The 19,638-nt window shown below is 42.9% G+C and overlaps 1 protein-coding gene across 1 annotated transcript in view; it reads left to right on the forward strand.

The window, feature by feature from the left end:
- The first annotated feature begins 11,350 nt into the window (after nucleotides 1–11,350).
- KIAA1958 (KIAA1958 ortholog) overlaps nucleotides 11,351–19,638 on the forward strand; it is a 114,965-nt gene continuing 106,677 nt past the window's right edge. Inside the window, exon 1 of the mRNA XM_067553229.1 lies at nucleotides 11,351–11,516. The gene's annotated coding sequence lies outside the window, so the exon portion shown is untranslated. The remainder of the gene's footprint in view (nucleotides 11,517–19,638) is intronic.

The following is a 19,638-nucleotide window of genomic DNA, read 5'->3' on the forward strand; positions in this document are numbered from 1 at the left end:
ACAGAGTTCCTGTGTGACTTAGACATGTCACTTGGTCTTTCTGTGCCTCAATTCCCCATCTGTTAAGCAGGGGTAATAATATCGCTCTCCCTCACAGAGGCGTTGGGAGTTTAAGTACATGGCAGGTTACAAGGGGTTCAGTTTCTACAGTAATGTGGGCCAGACAAGTACTTCAGGCAATAGAATGAATATTCGCCACTGAAGGCCAAGCTGTCACTGATCGTGCCAAGGTCTAAGTCCCAAACTCTTGGCTTTTCTTGATGTGGTGATAAATATCAGCTGCATCCCCCACAATGCTTTGGGTGTCTGTGTTGCCCTCTGTGGCCTCAGGAGAAACATGGGATCCTGAGCTCAACACATGACAGTTAAGTGAGGGACAAAATAATTGTCAAGAATGTATTATTTTGGTCATTTTGAACAATACATATTCTGGTCTTGCTATTAAATTTAATGGACCAGGACCTGGCCCTGAGGGATTTTAGTTCTTAAATAACTTTCTCTACATAATAATACAAACTTTTTGTTTGATTTTTTTCACCTGCAAGGACCAGTCTCCCATGCTCAGTGAATCTGGATTGTTATGCATGCTGCTCTATTGTGACAAGATACAGAGGTCGAACTTTCAGATTTGGAGTTTCCAAGTTTTGCTTTGTTGTAGTATTATCAAAACCCGCATTTTCTATATTTTGTTATGTGAATTGCTGCTGCTTTGTTCTATTCCTTACATTGGAAAATATCTAAGTACAGCAACGTCTGATCTGTAAAGACTCCTCTATTCATTCGTTAAAATCTGAGTGCTTGTTTTGGCTGCATGCGTTCCTATTTACTGGTCAGACTTTTCCCTGACCCTGCACAGTAAAGTTAATGCAGTTAGACTTGGTCCAGAAACCTTGGCTCCGATTCTGAGTTCAGCTACCCCAGTGTAAAGCCAGAAGAATGCTACTGAAGATGGTGATGTACCAAGAACCCCTCCACACCCAGTGTTGGCCTTGCCCTGCCTCAGTTTCTCCTTAGTGTCAGTCATTCACTGGCTCCCAGCATTGTCAGATTCTGCAATGAGCTAGCCCGCTAGCTAAATCCAAAAAGTCCATCCCCTCCTGGTGAACCACAGAGTCCAAACAAAACACTCCTCCTGGGCTCTGGTCACACTATTCATTCTCCAGGTGTTAGCAGGGGTTGCTACACCCCCTGAAAAGGTGGCAGCATAGGGGGTAACTACACCCACCTCTACTATGGGCTGACAACCCCAAACAACAGGCTATCCGCTCTTCACTTGTAGCTGAAAGCTGCCCTGTTTTCTTCCCCAGGCCTCTTCCTCTGCTCCCATCCCTCCTGGGTGCCCTCCCGCTCTTTAGAGAGGACTGACTGCCAGGTCTGCTCGTTTCCTCTCCTTGCAGTCCCCCTTTGTTCAGCTGCGTAGGCTGACCCACAGAGCGGCTCTCAGTCACCTACTTGTCACACACCTCCCCGACCAGGGAAGGTGGGTGAAGTCTGGCACAAGTACAGCTGAGCTCCAGAAAGAGCCAGCTCATCCAGTGACAGAAGTCCACTGGGGATGTGTTTGGTTGGGTGCCTGAGATGGGAGTGGTACCCATAATGATGTGTGAGACAGCGTGCAGCATTCTGTGAGGTTCCATGAAGAAAGCTGCAGCCAGGTCATCTGCCTGAGACTGACTAACATTTGTTTGATAACTTGGATGCCAAAATGTCCCTCCTACTGCACATAAACCAGCTGATTGTGATGTAACCCCATCTGAGCAGGACACAGAAAATGAAGCATGGGAGAGGATGATTCTTGTGACTGCTTTCGGCTCAGCTCGCTTTCACAGGGCCTGCATCCCTGAGAGAAACTGCAGCTTGTGCAAGGACAATTTCCCAAATAAAATGAGATCCCAGTTCAATGTTTTGCACTTAGGAACTTGGGAGCTGGTGTTGTGTGTGCATCTGTGTGGCTTTGGGGTTCTTTGGGAGTGGGTGGCAGGTGATTAGATCAGTATTTTAAAAGGATCAAGAACCTGAGGAATGAAAAAGGTGGAATATTTATATCACATCTGAGGGCCTGACTGTAATATGTGTTACTGGTGTAAAACAGGAGTCCCTCCCCTGAAGCTGGAGGAGGTATGCGGGTGTAACCCTGGTATAAGTAAGATTAGAACCAGATCCTGAGTTGGTGCTGGCTCCACTGATTTCATGATGACTTCTCTGGCATTGATGCTTTATTGCACTTGGAAATTAGCTCCAATTAAGCCACTGAAGCATCTCCGTTGACGCTGTGTGTCAGCTCCACTGATTTCATTGGAGCTGAATTCCAAATGCACTAGAACAGCATGGCTAAATTAGGCCCTGCTCGCTATAAAAGCAGCAAAAGGCAGCAGTCCTGATTAAAATCTAATTATGATTGGGAAGCTAATTCTTTGCCTCTCGGTTCTTTTGGTCTCATCCCAACTGCTCCTGGGATGGCTCCTTAACATATGTCCAACCTCTCGTCAGAAGCAGAGGCCACATCATTTGTGTTGTTCTGTCACATCTCTCTCCTTATCTCCCATTCAGCCAGCTCAGAGCTCTCATGCAGACAGAGCTGTGGGACTTCCACATCACACGGCTACTTTTCACTTTGCCTCAGAGCTCACAGGGGCGCAGAGCAGAGCAAGCTGTTACATCTGTGCCGTACCGCTGGCACCGAGCCTTTGTGTGTTCACTTTAAAGCCCTGCTCTGTGAAAAGTAAAAGGGGTTGTGGAGCAGTCTTAACCTGGGTAAGAAAGGCAACAGATGGGGGATGGAGTAGGAGAGAAGAGAGATGCGGGTGGGTGGAAAGGAAATGGGAATCAGGGGAGAGAAGAGGTTAAAGAGGAAGAAGGAGGGGCATCGCAGAGATAAAGAGGAGAGGTAAGAGATGCAAGTACAGGGAGGCTGCTGCCTGCCACATCCCTGACACTGCTGGTGGTCTGGAGGTCCTATACGCCCTGGTCTCTCCCAGCATTCACAGGCATTCCCAGTCTCTGAAGAGCAGGGCTGGGTCAAGAGTTATCATGTCTCAACGCACAAAACCACTTCTCTCCTCTGCTTCCTGCATTGGCTGTTTCCACCAAGTGGAGTAGGAAGTGCTGCTCATCAGTAAGTGGGGCAGGAGAACAGATCACGAGTCATCAGCTCCTCCATGCTGGCAGAAGGAATCAAGGAAGAGGTGACAGGATCAGGAGGAGGAAGCAAAGCTCTAGACAAACTCCAGATGTCCCTCCAGAATCCGAGAACTCTGGAAGTCCGGCTGGAACTGGAAGCTCTGCTCTTCATCAGAAGAAATGGGGCTGCTGCTCTCTGCTTCCTCAGCTGAGGAAACTTGCCCCATTTTGTTACTCAGGTTTGCAGTGGAGAGCTTTTAACTGGGTCCTCAGCTGCTTCTCAGTGTTTGGGTGTCAGCAGCTGCCACGGTTACTTTCCATCACCTACTTTTGCCTGGGAGGCTAGGTCCTTTTCTTCTGCATGCAGAATGTGCCAGGGTGATTCACTCCTTTGTCCCAAGAAACTAAACCCGAAGACCACTCAGAAAGTTCAGGGGATGCAGACGAGGCTGCTGGTTTGTCGGGTGCTATTCCGTGCAAGGAGTTCATCCAGCCAGTGCTCTGTGCCAGCTTCCAACCTGTTGCTAGGTACAATGGAAAGTGTTTATAATACATTTGAATGGTCTGGGTTCCCTGTGTCCCTCTCTCTTCATGGGATACCATAGCAGGTGAGGTCACTTCAGCACACAGTCGGGGGTGCTGGAATAATTTGTATAGTGGGGGTGCTGAGAGCCATTGAACCAAACTCTAAACCCTGTATATAATGGAAACCACTTCAAGCCAGGGGGTGCAGCACCTACGCACACAGTCCCCTGTTTTACACAGAAGGCAAGAATGCTTCTTGACCTTCCCCATTGGTCTACCACAGCTCAAATTTGTTGACCCTCTTGGCCTATCTGTTCTTCCAACCTTTTCTGTGGGATATGGGGGGGCTTTGAATTTGTACATTGTTTCAAGTTGTTCATTATATTGTTTTTATTCAGATCTATTCTGATCCTGATAGGATATGTGTGATGGAATACACCCCTATGTTCACACCCTACACACTATTGTAATCTGTGTACAAGGAATGCCTTGTGATGTATCATTTGAAAACTCATAACTTGCTGATCAGTAATATGGTAAAGTGCATATAGCAACTTTATATATAAAGTTATGAACATAAGCTGAAATCATGACTGATGTGTGTTTCCCGAATAAGCCTAGGGAGTCGTTAAACCAGTTTCTCAAAGACAAAGGGCAAGCTGATGCCGCAGCCAAGTGCCAACAAAGCTGATCAGCCATTACTTTCCAAGTGGCCATTCTTTGGCCGGGGGGGATCTACATCTTAGCAAAGAAACTGCATGGAGTCTCTGTCCTCCAGCAGAATGCCTGTCTCCTGGTTCTCAACTGGAAATGTTTTTCAAAGAGGGACTAAAAAAAACTATCAAAGGAGGGGCAAACACCCCAAGACATCCTCCCTCTCTCCCTGGTATTGCATCTGAGGAGACAAAGGAAAACAGCCATTGGAGTTTGGGGAAAGAGATCCTGACCTAAAGAGTTTAGTCATTGATACTGGTGGAAGCATGTGGTGAGAAACTTTGCTTTGAATCTAATATAGTTCATTAAAACACTTTCTAGTGCCTCACTTATCTTTATTTTTCTTGTAACCATTTCTGACTTTTATGCCTCATTGCTTGTACTCACTTAAAATCTCTCTCTTTGTAGTTAATCAATTTGAACACACTGGATTATGTAAAACAATAAAACAAGTTTAAGCGTTTAGGTAACTCCACTGAGGGTGACGAGTTGTGTGAATAATATTCCCTCAAAGGAATAATGGACTTAATATATTTGTCCAGGAGAGGGCTGGGCAATCCAGGACATACATTTCTGTGGGGAAATCCAGGACTGGGGGTGTGTTGGGATTACCCTGCTGTATAACCAAGGCTGATGAGAGCCAGGGTGTGAGTGGCAAGGCTGTAGTTATACAAACACATCGGGGAGTAGCCTGCATGCTGATGGCTGTTTGTGAGCAGTCCAGGTTGGAGCTTACAGCAGCAAGACACTGCAAGGCACGCCAGGTTACACGCCAGGTTACAGCTCCTGCTGGTCTGGATTGCACCCTGGTATGTCACAGCATGGCACTCCAACCGACTACAGTGAGAGCTGCTAGTAGGTGTTCTGTGGTACTCTTATCCACATGATCTTGAGTGCCTCACTTGTAATAACAAATTCAATCCTCGTGAGACTGGGAAGTATGCTTATTACAGATGGGGAAATGGAGAGGTTAAATGACTTGCCTGAGGTCACACAAGAAAGTCTGTAGTAGAGGTGGGAATAAAACTCCACTCTCTTCCTTCCCAGTCTATTGTCTTAACTATAAGATGGTGCCTCCTCCCTCTAGAGCATTCACCACCCACTAAGAGGCGCTTAGGATCTGACAGAATTGGGCTCAGTGTTTTTATGTGCAGCCAGAGCTCTGACTGGATGCATTTAAAAAAAAACTGAAATAAATAAAGAACATGAGGGGAAAAATTACTAGTAAGACCATAGCTCCTAGCATGGATCATCAGCTGGGTCGAACATAGGACTTTCAACACCAAGCACTGACCTCTTCCACTTGAGCTAAGGAAGTAACTCCATTACCTGATAGCAGCAGTAGGCAATTATCCTTCATTGATGGCAGGGTACTACTGGAGCGGAAAGAAAAGCACACTGTGCAATCATGCTTCAAGAGTATTTATTAATATAAGCAGCTCATGAACACTGTTCATCTGAAATTGTAATTCAGTGCTGACCTGCTAGTGACATTATTAAGCTAGTTGGGTTCTTCTGTAGTGTATATAATGTGAACCAGAAGCCTCTGATACAATTACAGGCCTATGTATAACATGCTGATAATAGGGTGGAAGCAACTGCGTCAGAGCTTTGAGAAACATTTTCAAAACTCTCCTTAATTAATGAGTGTGTACACAGCTTTGCCTGTGGCCACCACCAATTTCCACAAAGAGGCTGAAAAAAAAAACAGGTGGAAGATGGGTGCTGTTTTGGCCTATGACCAAATAAAATAAAGTAATAAAAAAGAGGAGAAAGAAAATAAACAGGGAAAGAAAAAACTAGAAAGGAGGAGGGAGAAAAATAGAAGGGAGGCAATAGAAATGGGAAAGAAAAGACAATAGAAATAGAACAGACTGTTTGGCACATACTACTTCCTAAATTGTATCTCAGTTCCACCTTTTAGGGGGAGGAGAAAGGGAAGGGAACTGCTACAACGTTGCTGTTAATGGCCTTGGGAATTCCTCTTTAATTTCACTGCTGAGTGTATAATTAGATAAATGAGGTGTGCATTTGAAAAAGTTATATCCCACAGGTGAAATCCTGACTCCTTTAAAGTAAATGGCAACACTCCCATTGATTTCAGTGGGACTTGGATTTCACCGCACATATCACAAACATTTACTCCAGATTTCAAGTCATGGATAATTCTGATATTGTGTGGAAGTGGCAGGTTCAAGCACTAAAAATTAGAGACTATGAAAGAAGAGAGGATTTTTTGGGACCCAATCCTGCAGCCTTTACATGATTGCTCATTACTCAAGCCTGAGTCCCTTAAGTAAGGAGTTCAGGATTGTGCTTTGACTTTTAAAGTAGTAAAGAATTCTGCTGAATTGCAGTAACAGGACAGTGACTTCTTACTGTAAATAATAACAGCAACAGAGATGAACAATGTTAACTTTATGATCAAATTAGCACTAATACATCATAGGCAAACCTGGAAAGAGCATTGTTTTGGCACTAATATAGTACCAGCTTGCATCTATTATATTGTTGTTTAAGCAATATTGCCACTGGAGCTAGTAACATGTTAGCCCATTCAAATTTTCTGAAAGTTGGCACAAGGAAGACAAGAAGGAGAAACCACTGGGCATAGAGAAGCCATCTTTTTTTCCAGCAGCACCTGTCCCTTCTTCCCTCTGGAGTGACAGAGTGAAGAAGAGAGGAAATCCCAATTCAAGAGGGGAACAGTAAAGAGAATTCAGTCTGGCAAGAGTCCTATTCACTGCAGGAGAAATCAAACACACAGAGATAATAATGCAAAGTGCATGTTCAGTTATTTATAATTAAATGCAAAAAAACCTAATATGAATGTAATGTTACATGTGAGATTTTTCATTACAAACTGCAACTGGTAGAGCAACTTCCTGTAATATCTTTAGAAGACTATTGTATTAAGTATGTAAATGATTTATGTATCACTGTGGGCCACAGCTTGTATGCACTGCATGCGGGGTGGGTTACGGCAGCTCTGCCAAGAAGTGGAAACAGTTTGGGATGATAAAGCTAAATCAGCTAAGTTATAAGATGTCCAGAAAGATACCACACCTCCTGGGGATGCTTGCATATTCTGGTTCAAAGTGTGTTCTCCAGAGAACAACAGACAAAGAAGGGACTTTTAGATGAATAACCCCAGCTTAAATTGACTGGGGATCTTCTTACTGGTTCCTGATCTAAACACTGATATGAACTTGTGGTGACAGATGTGAGACTTGGGTGCTCAAAGGACCATACTGAACAATGTGCCTGGCAAGAATAAACTCTTGGAACAAAACATGTTAAGTGGTTTTGCTGGGGAATATCTAAGAGGAAGCAAATGCAAATGCAAATGCCCTCTCTCTGGTTTTGAAGCTGTGCCCAGAGAAGTGCTCACCTGTTACATGAGGCCAAGATCAAAGGCCCAAGACGTATAAAAGAAAGACTGAGCTATTCATGGTTCTGAATCTGAGACTATTATGAACTTGTAACCCTGGGGAAAATCCAGTTGTGTGGTTTGAAGGACTAACACCTGCACCAGAGCCCCATGTTAGAGTTCAGGGTGACCACTGGTAAGATAGTTAGCATGTGTGGAGGTGCTTTTATTGTTTTTATCAGCAATGCTTTTACCTTAAGAATAAATGTGCTTGCTTAGAAGAAGCTGTTTGGTAACTTGAGAGAAAGTAAAGAGCAGGTGTTGGACTTTTAGGCAGATGGGCTTGCTGAGGATATCACACCATAGAGCAGGGAGCTATGCAGCCTTAAAATCCTGATCAGGAAGGAGTGGGACACAGATCCCCACCAAAGACAGGCGGTGGTAGTGGCTGAGAGCCAAACATCTTTAAGTGGATGTCCTCGTGGGACTATGACAGGGAAAATACAGGTGCAGTTACCCTGAAACTATGATACGCACAAGTCAGGAAATTCAATTATTTGGTTTCCACAGCAAACAGCTTCTTGTATATATGACGGATTTCTGTTACTATATATAATATTATGTATATGTATGCATATATATGCATACACGTCATGCACTCACACACACATCGTTGCACTCATGGCACTATATACAAATGTACATAAAATGGCCAAGTAGCTGCTCTTGTGGTAACTTTGGGACAGAACCTTAACTGGTGTAAATCAGCATAACTCCATTGTAATAATAGCAATTTACACCAGCTGAGAATCTGGTGCCTTAATTTTGGCATTCTTGACTTTTGTGCATTCACATTCTCAGCAATAATCTTAGGAGGGGCTGTTGTTTTGTTTTGTTTTGTTCTGTTGCATTGCATTCCTTGTTTGTTTGTTTTTAAAGGAAAAAAAATAAAATAAAACCTAACTATACTTATGTGGTTGTATAAAAGCCCCCTCAGTTTGAATGATACTCCATGTAGATGTACATGATTTTCAAATACAGAACTGTACAGGGCCATATACTATCCTGAGTTGGTTTTTCCCGAGCAGAGTTTAAAACAGTGATTCTCAACCTTTCCAAGTTACTGTAACCCTTTCAGAAGTCTAATTTGTCTTGCGTATCCCAAGTTTCACCTCACTTAGAAACTACTTGTTTACAAAATCAGACATCAAAATACAAAATTGTCATAGACACTGTTACTGAAAAATTCCTTCCTTTCTCATTTTTACCATATAATTTTAAAATAAATAGATTGGACTATAAATATTGTACTTTCATTTCAGTGCATAGTATACAGAGCAGTATGAACAAATCATTGTCTGTATGAAATTTTAGTTTGTACCGACTTTGCTAGTATTTATTGAACAGCCTGTTGTAAAACTAGGCAAATATCTAGATGAGTTGATGTAACCTCCTGCAGGACCTCTGGGGACACCAGGTTTAGAAGGACTGGTTTAGAATATTTCATGAGTTTCCACTTACAGTTTCCTCAGTCATGCTGGTTCTGATTCAGCAAAGCATTTAAGCACGGGAGTAGTCCAAATGACATCAGTGGTTCTACTCACTTGCTTAAAGTTAAGCATGTGCACACATAGTTTAGGATCAGGCATATGTTGCTGTGTTTGGGGTCAGAGTACAGTAATCTAGCAGAGGAATTTAAAGAAGTCAGAGAAATTTTGGTTAAATACATGTTTGCATTATTGCCTGCTATATTAAATGCTGCTTACACACACAGACCTTGTCTACACTGGGGAAAAGGGGTATTTTTAACATGTTAGAGTAGCCAGGGCAATTGTAATTTTAACAGATGCTATTTGGTCAAGGTAAACCTTACAGTTAGCCCTTGGGAGCTAACATGTTTCCCGATGACGACTGTCAATTTTTAAAGGATTACACCCATGAACACCTCTCTCCCCTCTCCATTTTTTTCAGTCTCTTTCCTTGAAATTTAAAAACAGCATTTCTCCTCCCACCAGCTCTCCCACGGCCAAAGAAGCCAGGGGAAAGAGAGGATTCCTGTGCAATTTCCAGCAGCTCCACCAAGCAGCAGCACCGCCTCGTGAAACACAACTGGGACAGAGAACTAGCCCAGCACTTTAATTAATCCCTGCCCCCCCATCTCCCCAATAAAAACGGCAAAGAATATGGCCAGAGCTGTTTTAATTTAATAATAGTGGGGCACAGATGTGCCTCCCGCGGTGCCTTCCCTGCTGCTTCTCCCTGGACCCAGAGGAAGGGAAGAGGTTTCCCAGCTGGTCTAAGGTGGGTATTTGCTTGACATTGTGTTTAAAGTGCTGTTTATTGCCTCGCCATTGAATAACAAGCTCCCTCCAGCTCCTCCATCTTTCTCCCTCCTGGATGAGATATTAACCAGCACAGCCCTCTGGCTGGGAGAGGGGAGGGGGCGTTTCCGCACAAAGCAATAACAGCCAGTGCCAAATGCAGTCTGCTTTCATCTCGGTAACTTTGTTCTCCTCCCTCCCCTGTCTAAAAATAATTCCTCCTCGGAGGGCTGGGCTGCTCTGGTTTCCGGGGGGCGGTGATAGGAGTGGAATTAGCTCTTAGGAGCCCATTTTAAGGAGCACTTTAGGCTCCCATATTAGTGGCATATATCGCATGGTAAATATTCACCATATCAAGAGAATTAGACAAGAATCTTACAGCTGTAGCTTAGGGCGGGGGCTTGGAGTTCAGACCTGGCCCGTGTGCACCGTGTCTGGCTCCTACTGAGGGATGGAGAATTTGTGTAGTTCAATGAAATTCTCAATTTCGGAGATCACCTCTTAACATTTCCCTCAGCTCACTTGTCCTGTGCAAACCGTGTGTGTGTGCAATATAAGATCCTGTCTATGTGTAGCTATGTACCTACACACAGACACCACACATCTATGTGTGTGTACACTCATATCTATATTACCGTGCAAACGGAGCACACAACACATTGTGTGTATAGATAGTCACTGCATATATGTCTTAGTGTGTGTGTGGGTCTAGACACAAATGCTGCTATACTATACACACAATGTGTGTTATGCACGGACGATGCATGTGTGTGTCCAAACATACTATTGATGTGTATGTGTGTATACCCACGTATACAGTGTGCAACTATACACGTTGTGTTACATCGTATAACAGTAATCTGTCTGTACAGGGTATGCAATATAATCTATAGTGTACACATAGGCAGTGGCTGTGCGCCAGATCTGTATCTGATTCGGATTTCTGGCTCGTAGCTGCCTGGATGATAAGCACCCAGGAGCTGCAGATACACCCAGTGTTATCCTGCTCAGCTTGTCCTTTCACTGCCCCGGCTGCGGGCAGATTGGTGGGGGTGGGCGGGCGAGGGCAGGGCTGGCTCTGCTGTGTGTGTGTGTGTGTGTGTGTTATTGCACACTTCCTGTGGTATATTTATGACCAGGGCTTCGATTTCCGGTAGCTGATACGAGCTCGCTCCCTGTGGCTCAGTGTCTCTCTCTCCCTGAGCGTTTAATATCAGCGGGCGGAGGCGGAGGGGAGCCTCGCGCGCACACACACACACACACACACACACACAAAGTGGGGGGTGGAGGAGGAGGAGGAGGAGGACAGAGGGAGAAGCCAGTGACGGGGGATGGGCGACACCTTCCTCTCCCCACAACCACCCCCTCTAGCCCCGCACGGTAGCATCCTGCCAGCCCCACCATCCAATACAGGGAATAGAGCACAGCCGCCCCCGCCCCACATTCCTATGGACAGACACCTGCAGGTAGGTGACCGCAGCAGGGGGTGGGGGTTAAATCCTGGCTGTGTGTGTGTGTGGGGGGGGGTACACACAGTCTCTCTCTTTGTGTGAACCCTGTGTGCTCAGTGTGCCTCTCTTTGTGTAGGGGGCAGTAGGGACGCCGTGGGGGTGGGTGGAGAGCGGTGTGGGTACACACATGCACCCAGAGTGTGTCTTTTGTGTTGGCCGGGGGGGGGGGGGGCCGGATGGTTATTGAATGGTGGAGAAAGGTCTAGGGGAGAGGAGTTCCGTGTAGTGTGTGTGTGTGTGTGTGTTGGGGTAAGTGGAGGAGGGTCAGGAGAGCATCAACCCAACGATTCAGATAAGTCAACACCAGGCAGTGTGTTGGTCTCGGTTGGTTTGGGGTTGTGTTGTTTTTTAAACAAAGTTTTTAGTGCATGAGTGAATCAGCTGAATCCAGCTTTTTGTCCTGCCCCCGAGTCCTTGTGTCTGTGTTTGGGTGGTAGTGTGTTGTGTGTGTGTGTGTGTGGGGGGGGGGTCTTGTGCTCTCAGATGTGTATGGCTGTGTACAAGGGGTATGTGTTGGGGAGGAATGGTTGTGTGTTGGGGGTGTGTGTGTTGAGGGTGGCATGGGTTATAGGGAGAAGGGACTCTGTAGTGGAGAGGAATGGTTGTGTGTTGGGGGTGTGTGTGTGTTGGGGAGGAACGGGTGTGTGGAGGTGTGTGTGTGTGTTGGGGAGGAATGGGTGTGTGTTGGGGTGGGTGTGTGTTGAGGGTGGCATGGGTTGTAGGGAGAAAGGACTCTGTAGTGGAGAGGACCGGCTGTGTGGAGGTGTGTGTGTGTGTTGGGGGGACAGACACTGTGTGTGTGTGTGTGTGTGTGTGAGATGAATTCACACAGAGGGGCCGATCTCCCTTGTTACTTGTGCGTCTCCCTACACAGACCGACCTCCCTCTCCTCCACTCTCTGCCCCGCGGAGACGAGGCGGGAGCGAGCGAGCGAGCGAGCTGTGTGTGTGTGCGAGAATCCCTCCGAGCTCCCCGCTCCCCCGCGGGGTGTCCCCGGGGCCCGGAGCCGCGAGGGCTGGGCTGGGCTGCGCGCGCGCGCTGGGGCAGGGGCCGGCTGGCGGCGGGCTGCGGGGTGACTTTATTTTTGGCCGCGCGCTGCCTCTCGCACGCTCCCGGCTCGGCCGGGCTGTTGTTTATGTTGCTAGCTGGGGGTGGGGGGAGGAGGTGTCTCGCCTTCCGCGAGGCTGCGCACAGGGGCTGGTGTTTGGTGTCAAAGACCTCAAGGAAGATCCCCCCCCCCCCTGCTTGGGTTCAGCTGGCAGAACTCCCACAGCGAGAGGCGGCCGGGTTATTTAAGATTGCAGAGGTGGTTTGGGTTTTGAAGGGCTTCGATCCGGTTGATTTCTTGGGTTGTTGACACACTCCTTTTGGAAACAAAAGTTTTGCATTTTTGCCTCTTTTTCCCCCCCCCCTGTTCCCGGATTTGGGGTGTAAAATAATTCCCCTCTTCCTCCGCCCCCTCCCTCCCATCTTTGCACGAGCGCTTTCTTGCAGGGGAAGTTAGTGAAGTGTTAGCTGTGCATCTTCAGAGAGGCACGCCGAGGTAGCCGTGCAGGAAGGGAAAAGCCTAGACGTGTTTTCATTAGCTCCTCGCTAGAGAGAGAGTGCGTGCAGGTAAACAGCTTGATGCTCACTGTGGTACCTTGAACACATGCAGAAACCATTAGAGGTTGAACTGGATTTAACTGTTTTTCTTCAAACTGTGACCAACCCTCCACCCCCTTTTAGTATAGGTTTGTTGCTGCAGGTATGGTTGTGTGGATGCAACCTTTAAATAGCTTGATTTGTCCTCCCCCCCCCCCGATGTATTGACAAGCAGAAATCTTTTATAATAAATATTTTTTTGTAGTAAGTCTTGTATATCAAACGTTGGAAGCATCTCTCGTGACTGATTGCAATGACGTTATTGCAGGAAATGCAAAATACCCAGTTGTTGGTAATGGACAAGCAGTAGAAGCATTTAAAAACATAACCCATCTTGACCTTGGCATGTCAGAAAGAAACAAATCAAGAGGGATGAAGGAAATCAGAGTATTGTAAAACAAATATAGAAAGATACTCAAGCAAAGGAAAATAAAGAAACATTTTGCGGTGGAAAGATATGTCGAGCCTTCTATGGTTTAATTTCAACAGTCAAAACAAGAACCTCCTTCCATGAGAAAAAAACTAGTACGATATGTTAAAACTCACCTTCCTCACCTGGGGTGTTAATGGTTATAAACATCATTTGTACTTAGCTGGATATTAAATAATACTAAAGAAAATTAATATAATTTCCTAAAAAAAATTAAGCTGAGGTATTAGTGACAATAGAGAATTTGATGGGTAAATATAAAAACCTCAACGTAGGTTTGATTTCAAGAGTAGAATTTTTATTATAGGATGCTTGCTTCTCTCCCCACACCCCTCTTAGTTATATTATCAACATTAGTTATGCTGCATAGTTTGAATTGTGATAGATGGTCAGGGTCTGATCCTGCACCATTAAGCTTAATTGGAGTTTTTCTACTGATTTAAATGGGACCGGGAGCAGGGCCTTTAGTGCTAATATGTACAAGAATATGCAAAAATAATTACATCCCTTTGACATTCCTTAGGGTTTTTTTGTTTGTTTGTTTTTTATTTTTGAGATTTAAAACAAAAATCCTGAAAATGTTGACTGGATGTAAGATCTTTTATCATCTAGATCCTTCCTTTTCCTAACTTTACAGCTACCCCTAAGCCAAAAGTAAAACTAGTTTTATAACTTGCTCAGGCCCCTACAGTGATCTGCCACTCATCTTGGATTAAAACCCAGACTCCTTCCTTCCCATTTTTGACTTTAAGCAAAATGTTTTTCAATATTGTGCTAAAGTTTATCAGCCCTTATAAAAGGTAAACTAACAAATTGGTTGTTTACATACTTCATACCCTGCCCGGCAGCAGAGAGAAGTCTTAACAAAGAGATATTGTATAAACTAAATATTAACAGAAAGTGTTCAGGTGGATAATGGATTGTGTTAAGTTATGTGCAGTTTAAGGCTCATCTGAAATATGTAGTGTAGTTATTCTTTGTAACAGGCACAGAAACCCAGTTCTCAGCTAAACAGCGTTACACAGACTTTCTTAGTTTTCTGTTTAGAATAACTGAATTTTTTCAAGGTAAACAACATTTTGTTGGAAAATTGTGACATCTTTATAGCATCTTTAACATATTTTATTTGGTTTCTATTGGTAGTTGGATTTTTATTGAGCAAATATATAATTAACTTTCTCATCTTTCAATCTTCTCTTGTATGCTCTTACAATGAATACATTCTACATGTTAATACTGTAACTTCCAGCGTGTATACATGAAGAAGTTCCCTGTATCTGAGTTCAGAGAAGGATGCAGAAAAACTACACTTTTTTTGTACAGCTGCAAAATAATGGCTCCGTGTGACTGCATTTGCAAAGCACTAAAGTTCAGTTTACTTTTAGTCTTTCACCTGTGACAATTATCAAATATACCTTTATTAAAACATGCCTTAAATCTCATCTTGATGTTAGTTTAGTTGAATGTTTTAAATAAGTAGTGTTGCAACTAATTTTAACTGAATGGAAAGCCAGAGAGTTACGGTAATATGATTGTTGGGTATTTCCAATATGCCTATTTACCTTGCAGCATGCCTGTTAGTTTTACTTTAGATGGTGAGCTGTGGTCTGGTGCTTTGAGCACACCAGGAGGTAACAGGAAGTTTCTAATCCAGTTTTGGCACTGATTCTTTCTTTGCTCTTGGGCAAGTCACTCAGTTTACCACATCTGTGAAATGGGGATAATAATACTGATTTACCCACTTCACGGGGTGTTGTGAGAATTAACCAGTGTTTATAAAGTACTTCAAAGAAACATATATGGAATTTTTAAACATCTCTATGATTATTATGCATCTAATAATTCAAGTGTAACTAGCTGAATGCAAGGCTTTGCTTTCAAATGCTATGACTTGTATTTGCCTTTTGCAAAACAAAATAGATGGAGGTGAAGATTAAAGAAAAGGGAGCCATAGTGATTTTAAATGAGCATGAATTCTAAACAGTTCTACACAGTTCACTTTTGTAATGAAAAATATTTTAAATAAAATGATAACTTAAGTTACATGTTTTCTTAATGTATCTTCATAGTAGCCCAAAGCAACTTGAAAGAGTTCTGTCTTTTAAAAGACCCATAGAGAATAACTGCTTCATCTTAAATTACTTGACCTTGGTTCTGATTTGTTGTTTTATGAACTTTATTTATCCACAGAACTGGAGAATTCTGTCGCAAGACAGAAATTACGGTATACCAGTGCTGTAGTTTGTTTCCTAGGTAACAAATATACTGCACAGATTCCATAATGAGGCCCTTGGTTGGCTAGTTATTGTGCAAATTTTCTTGTTTAGTAAATCTGAGTCCTGAAATAAATAAATAAGTCTTGTTTATATGACTGCTCCAAACACAAACTATAAAAAGCAAAGTGGAAATGAAAAATGGAAGCCTTCTACATTGTGTGAATGTATTGCATCGTATCTAAAGTAATATGTAGTTATAAAGGAAAGTTTGAATATAAATAAATATTACGTAGTTATACACTGGTCCTATTTTAAAAGTATTTGGTGAAAAGAATAAATCAAAAAGCTGTACTGCATTTTGCTCAAGCTTGTGTACCTCTCAAGTCAGACGTTACATTTGCAAGGGAATAAGTTATTTTGTATGGTCATTGTGCTACTCTCATTTGCAGGAGTAAATGGACCCTCGTTTTCCAATCCACCGGTTATCAAAACTCCATGTTGTTTGCATTGATGAAGAGTTCCCTTTTTCTGTTACTTGTCCTCAGTCTCTATCCTCCTCTTGTCTGGCCCCACTTCCAGTGGAAACCTTTGCATGAGCAAAGGTTCTCATGTGAGCAGGAATTTGCAGGATTGGGCCCAACCATATTTTGGTTTAATTCTGTGATCTTTCCCAATAGAAGATATTCACTCACTGCTTCTTCTTTCCTGTTATATGAACGAAGAATCATTATCATCTTAACAATCACACTTTGTCTGTGGTTTTTTTCTTTTACCTGCTGTTGTAAATAACACTTAAAATAACTGAAAGAAATTAGGGGGGGAGGGGGGAGGGAAACCAAACCAAACAGTTTCTCTATCTCTCTGCCCTCCCCCCACGTTTGTTTACTTCTTGCATTTGACAGCTCTTTTTATGTACTCAGTTCCATTGTTTGCCCTGTAAAACTAGTAAGTCAGTGAGTTTCCCCTGTTGTTTGTGAGAGTCTTTCACACAGCAACAGGTGAGAGAAAAACATTTTAAAAACAGGAACAATTGACTGTAAATCCACAAAAATGGGCAAGTGTAGTATCTGAAACCACTTTAAAACTCATCTTTTGAAACTGACTAGATTTCAAGTTGACGGTGGCCTCTTCAATGATCAACACCACATGTCAAAAGTCTTAATTAGTCTCCCATTCTCCAGGTCCAACTTTAATCAGTAACTTCTTAGCAAAAGGCTGGGGCAACAGAAATCTACCCAAAAAAACTGACTTTTGTGGTGGTTTGATTAAAAATCCATGGAATTTCTGCAGCAATTTTGGTTGATTTTTATTCTACTTGGCTATATTCTTATATTATAATGCCCAGAAGAAGAAGAATCAGTTAGAAAATATGTATTAGTCAATTAACCTGAAATGCTTTCTCTGCTGCTGTATAGCACCTGTTACAGGAGCAGTTTTGAATTAGAGCTGAGGTGATTAACTGAATATTTCCAATGTTGGATTAAAATGATAGGTCAATTTAAAAAAAGCAGCAATTTTGATCATATAATAGATAAAAAAAAAATCTAAGATGGTACCCACAAGTAAAAATAATGAAAAAGTAATTAATCAAAAGCTGTTTCAATTTGTAGTTCCATAATGACTTACACCTGCATTTTAAACTTGGAATCATTTTAAAGTGTTAATCCTACATGGTTTTTAGGGCATGCTGGCTTGAAAACAAACAGCTGTCATTTAAAAAAAGATAATGATGTCAGGTACTGTAATTTTGACCATAGCTGCAAGATGTTATTTTTTAAAAGGTTTGCAAATGCTAAAAATTATATGCTACCACAACTGACCACTGCCATGAATTGGCTAAGAATTGTACATACTGCTAGTCAATGCAACAAACATGATAAGACATTTCAGTACAATCTTCCAATTTTTGTCTCTTCCACCTGTTATCTTGTCTTTCAGGCCTTGATTCTGCTAAGACCTGTGCACATGCTTAACTTTATGAATGTGAGTAATCCCAATAATTTCAATATGGCTATTCACATATTTAAAATTAAGCATGGATGTTAATCTTTGCAAGATCAGGGACTTTGATTGTAAACTTTTTTGGGTAGCATTTGTCATTTATTTATATATAAGTATATTATATATATATGGCCCATCCTGGTTGATGCCTCCAGGAACTACTGTAAATAATAACAAATCTTGTCAGGAAATTATATTTTTTTAATTTCCAAAACTATTATTAAAAGATTTGATTTATGATGCACTTTTATGGATTTAAACATCCTCATGCAGTATCTGAAACCCAAATACCTGTATCTTAGTCTCTTGCTAGTACATGAGAAATAGCCATTGAAACTGAAAAGATACAGTAAGAAAAAAGCCAAACTGATTAGTCAATTGTCATTTTGAAATTGAGTCAAATAAACAAAGCATTCAAACAGCATAGTCAAAATTAAATAGCTATTTAAAATTCTCTTAGTTTTAATTATCTCGATTTGTATTTCCAGAGAAGGAGTGTGATTTAGTAGGTAGAGTAGCTAACTGTATGTCTCAAGAGTCTGAGTTGTATAAAGTTCCAGAGGGGTAGCTGTGTTAGTCTTTGATTTTGAGTTGTATAAGTGATTCTGCCACTGGCTTGCGTGTGACCGTGGACAAGATGCTTAGTGTATATCTTCAGTGCAGAGTGAACTCTAGTTACCTACACTCAAGTTGCTCCTTTCAAGTTAACTCTCAAGTGAGAGTGGCAACATTGCAAAATAACACTCAAGTTGTTGTGTCTACACTAGCACTGTATACTTCATGTGTGGCACTAAAGGTACAGCTAAACTTTGAGCTCAGGTGTGATTTCTAGCCCAAGGAGACATACCTGTGCTAGCTCTGATAAAGCTAACATGCTAAACATAGATGAGTAGTGGTTCAAATGGTGAGAGGAACAAGCTGCCCAAATATGTACCCAGGGTCTTGGAGGGAATCCTACTGGAGGCAGGTAGCTCCTGCTCATGCTACAGTGGCTCCACCTCTATTTTTAGTGCTTTAGTTCAATCAAATCTAGCACAGGTGTGTCTCCTTGAGCTGAAAATTACACCTCCAGCTCAAAGTGTAGATGTACCCTAAGACTTTTGGGGTTGCATTGCGGTAAGCAGAGCTGCTCTATGAATTCTTTCCCAGTGAATTGTAGGAGAATTTGTCTGTCCTTTCTGGGTACATGTGGGGAACTGTGGGAAAGCATTGGAAGGGTAGCAGCATTTGAGTGGAGCCACAATTTAAGAAAGACGTGGACAAACTGGACAGAATCCAGCGGAGAACAACAAAAATGAGAAAAGGTTTAGAAAACCTGACCTCTGGGGAAATGTTAAAAAAACAAAAACTGGGTATGCTTATTCTTGAGAAAAGAAGAGTGAAGGGGACCGGTTAACAGTCTTCAGATATGTTAAGGGCTGTTATAAAGAGGACAGTGGTCAGTTGTTCTCAGTGTCCGCTGAAGGGGGGACAAGAAGCAGCAGCAAACCTGCAGTAAAGAAGGTTTAGGTTAGACATTAGGAAAATCTTTCTAACTATGGGTTATTTGACAGAGTCAGAGTAGATGGCTACTGGAGAGTGCTAGAAGGCCAATATATCAGCCCCAGGCTCAGCAAGTCCCTTTTCCCCTGGTAACTGAGCAGGGGTTACTCCACGTTAATTAACACACCTGGAGCCAATCCCCTCCAGAGAAAGGCTATGGCTGGAGTTGTGAGAATGAGGTGAGCTACCAGAGTGTGTGAGTAGGCAAGATGCTGTCAAGAGCCAGAAGGGTTTAGGAGAAGGA

Source organism: Emydura macquarii, unplaced genomic scaffold (assembly GCF_026122565.2).
Source record: "Emydura macquarii macquarii isolate MOO-44397 ecotype Brisbane River unplaced genomic scaffold, CSIRO-AGI_Emac_v2 contig_1451, whole genome shotgun sequence".
NCBI classification, from domain to species: domain Eukaryota; kingdom Metazoa; phylum Chordata; order Testudines; family Chelidae; genus Emydura; species Emydura macquarii.